General features: G+C 59.0%; 1 long non-coding RNA gene across 2 annotated transcripts; it reads right to left on the minus strand.

The window, feature by feature from the left end:
- Window positions 1-1,197: 1,197 nt before the first annotated feature.
- LOC309331471 lies at window positions 1,198-2,209 on the minus strand. 2 transcript variants are annotated; one of them, XR_014151873.1, is made up of 3 exons: window positions 1,991-2,209; window positions 1,500-1,611; window positions 1,198-1,423 (listed from the first exon to the last, which is right to left on the minus strand). It is a non-coding gene; the product is annotated as an uncharacterized lncRNA (long non-coding RNA). The 2 variants fall into 2 exon arrangements; XR_014151874.1 differs by having other exon boundaries at window positions 1,500-1,806.
- Window positions 2,210-3,697: the final 1,488 nt, after the last annotated feature.

Genomic DNA, 3,697 nt, shown 5'->3' on the forward strand with positions numbered 1-3,697 from the left:
CATATATTTCAGATATAGCTAAATAAGATGTGCATGCTTTATATCAAGATTGTGCCAAGGTAGCCTGACTGGAACATGAATCGTGGAGGACCATGGTCCAGGGGTGGTTGCAAGGACTTGCAGGGGGTGGCACCACTTACTGGTGTTTTTTGTTACAATTATAACTATGAGATTGCTTCATTGCATATTTTTGCATTGCTGTTGTGGGTTTTTCTTGTAAGCTGAGTAACAGATTCACTGCATAACTCCACTCCTTCTAGACCCCGAGGAACTTGCGGAAGATTGGGCGTGTAGATTGTTAGGGTTATCTTGAAGGGGTGGGTTGTGTTGAACCAAAGGTGAACTGTTCTGGAAGCTCTGCAAACACCATTTTGGTAGTCAAGATAACCCCACAATTAATAGGTAGTTGTTGTAGTGATGAGCTCATATAAGCTAATTGGCTTGTTTTGATGCTATCCTGTCTGTCTGTCTGTCTGTCCTGCAATTGTAAAGGGTGGAAGGCCTGGCAGACTGATTTGCTGTAATAAAGCTTTTAATAAAGCACTAGAACTGATCACTCTGGAGTTTGACTTCCATCTGTGGTACGCCTGCACCCAACCACTCCCACAAGACCTCCTTTGGATCTGCAGTTCAGAACATCATACCAGGCAGCCTTTGGCTCTGGGTAGACTGGGTTGTTGACCCCCTTCCGGTAGATCACAAAGCTCTTCAGTCCACCCAGTGGAGAACTGAAGGCTGTCAGCTGTCATGTCTACCAACTGGAGAGAGAAAGCACCCAGTGCCGAACTCTGCACATGCCCCAAATTGGTAAGACTTGATTCAAATAGTTTATTTACGGAAAGGTTCAGCCTTGCTGACATCCTCTACATATTGACAACCAGCACCCACCTTCTGGCGTGTAGGTGGTCTGGTCGCGAGTGGGGCGGGCTGGGGATGGTGGCGCCTGGGAGCTGCAGTTTCTTGCCCAGGAGAGGTTCTGGTTGGCATCCGCTGCCCACCTGCACCAGCCCTCCTCAAAGAAGCATGAGAGGAAGGTCTCCGGGGGAGAAAGGCAGGGGGTGGGTCCCAGGGGTGCCTTTTCTGCCCTCCCCCTTCCAGTGGTGCCCACATCCCCCCGGCCTCGAATGCCCCCCGACTGCTCACTGCCCCCCCCCGATCGTTGCCGCCTCGCCACAGTCCTTGGTGCCATCACAATGGCGGGCAGGGGTCACGCAGCTGCTTGGTAGGCATGGGCACTTGTCTGGGGCGCAGCTCCAGGGACCTGGAAACGTTGGGACGGTGAATGGGGAGCCTCCAAGCCCAGAGGCAGTCTATCTGGTTGGCTGGGTTTGGGGGAGGCAGAAAAGAAAGCCTTACTTTGGGGGCCACAGTTCCTGAACTGCACATCGTCCAGCGCCACGCTCACCACCGAGGAAAAGGTCACCTGTAGAGGGGGAGACAGCGCTCTTGACATGCTCAAGAAGGAGCTGGCCGGCGAGAGCGAGGAGCCCAAGACCCACCTGGAAAGCGCACGGGACTCTTCTGGTGGAGGCCAGCAGGGGGCGCCAGGCGCCAGAGGACGAGGCGGAGCTTCGCCGTGGCTCAGCTCCAATGTGAAGCTCCCGTTGAGTCCTGCAGGGGAAGGGTGAGGGTCTGGGGGTCATCTAGTCTGACTCTGTGAGGATTGAGGATTGCCATCTGGTCTCAGTCGCTCTCGTTTTTATCAGTCCCCAAAAGGGGACGGGAAGCAGGGCACCAGTAAATGTCATGATAAGAATGATGAGGATGGTATTTCTTTACACCAACCCCAGCAGGCGGGTCGGTAGTCTAGAATTCAATCAATAGAAATTATATGATACGATACGTACTGCAGTTTAGAAACGTATTATGTGATATTGATACGGAACTATGAGAACCGGGCCAGGGGGCATTTCCTCCACTACCCCGGGGGAAAGGCCAAGTAGGGGGCTCCGGGCTTTTTGGATTCCGAACCCGGTTGCCCCAAGCTTACCTGTCTCGGCCATGCTGTACCAGGCGCGGAGCTCACAACCTGAGGCCGCAGCACTCGGTGTCGTGGAGTGGAGTCGGGCAGGGGCGGCAGGCGGCTTGGCTCGCTGCTCCAAGGAGCTCATGTACCAGCCTGAGGGGAGGTCGGGGGGCGCCAGGTCAAAGGGGTGCTCTAACTGCTAAGGAATGCTTCCCCTCCCTTCAAATGAAGTATATTTACCCGGGTCGGTGCCCAGCGTGTGGACGGGGGGGGGGTGGGGGTTGGCGCTGCGCGCCCAGCCTCCACCATGCCCTGGGCGCCACCGATACCCGGAGTGCCTGCCTGTCTTCCCTTCCCCCAGGCAGACCGGGCAGGAGCCTGTCCCTTGGTTTAGGAGTGCCAAACGGCAGGCCGGCAGGCAGGCCGGCAGGCAGGCAGGCATGATGGTTGTCCCCTGCCTGCCTGCCTGCCTGCCTGCCTGCCTTCCCCCAGGTAGACCAGGCAGGAGCCTGTCCCTTTGTTTAGGAGTCCCGCTGAACTCCTAATGGTTACATCTATTTTGACTCAGCCAGCATGATGTTTGATGCTCCCATTTTCTTCCAGAAGCAGCCTGCTCTTTATCAGCGATATAGTGTCTAGGGGTCCATTCTTTTTCTCCAGCAGCATGGGTCCTCTCACGTGGGACGGCGCTGGGGTGGCAGTAGACCGTTCCCGGCGCCTGGCTGGCGGAGGATGCAAAGGCCTGCAAAGGGCAAGCTTTGCCCTCTGTGGGTCTAGCCCCTGGCTAGTCCAGGGGCCGAGGTTGCTGGTGGCCCCGGTCTACCGGCCAGCAAGCGGGGGTGGGTTGGCCGGTCTTCACGGCAGAAGGAGCGTAAGCACTGGCCGTTTTCTTGGGGGGTGGCGGCGGAGCTTAGGAGGCTGAGTGTAGCTCCCCTCCGGAGGCGCCGGCAGCGTGGTCCGTTCCTTTTGCGGCCGTTGGCGGCTCTCCTCTGGTGTACTACTGACTAGGCAAGCTGGGACGTGGTGGTCCCCTTCAGAGGACGGAAGGCTTTCCTGGTCTACCGCTGGGAGGTCTGTCCGCTGCCCGGTCCCTCCAGCCGGTCAGTCGGGCGGCGGGTGGAAGTCGGGCAGTCAAGCTGACGGCAGGGCTGCAAGCAGCGGCCGTTCTCCGCCTGGCTGAGGCGGCTGTGGCTTTCCGGTCCACTTGGGAGGACGGACGGATGGAAAGCTTCTCGGTCCCTCCGGCGAGGGTGGATGGTCCTCTCCAGTCTACCCGCCGGAGGCCAGCGGACCCACGGTCTACTCGCGAGGGCCCCGGTCTTCCCGGCGGCGGGGCTGCGATCGCTGCCCCATGGTCTGCCGGCCGGGGAGGCTGGGGTTTTGCGGTTTCCCTCGGAGAACAGAGGGTTTCCCGGTCGCTCCTCCTTGGGCCCGGGAGACGCCGGTCCAGCCCGCGGCGTGCTTGGAACTGCTGTCCCGTGGTCTACTCACCAAGGAAGCTGAGATTTGCCGGCCCCCTTCAGAGAACGGCGGACCTCACGGTCTACCGGCCGAAGGCCCAGTCTGCTTCTTGCGTCAACGGTCCCCCCGGTCTGGCCTACCCCCAAAGGAGGGGGCTGGAAGCGGTGCCCGGTGTCCCGGGCTCCCGGGCTCTCCTACGGTCTGCTGGCCGGGGAGGCTGGGTCTTGCCGGTGTAACTCAGAGAACGGAAGGCTTCCCGGGCTACCCCTC

This window comes from Podarcis erhardii (genome assembly GCF_964252035.2).
Source record: "Podarcis erhardii genome assembly, chromosome: 16".
Lineage (NCBI taxonomy): Eukaryota > Metazoa > Chordata > Lepidosauria > Squamata > Lacertidae > Podarcis > Podarcis erhardii.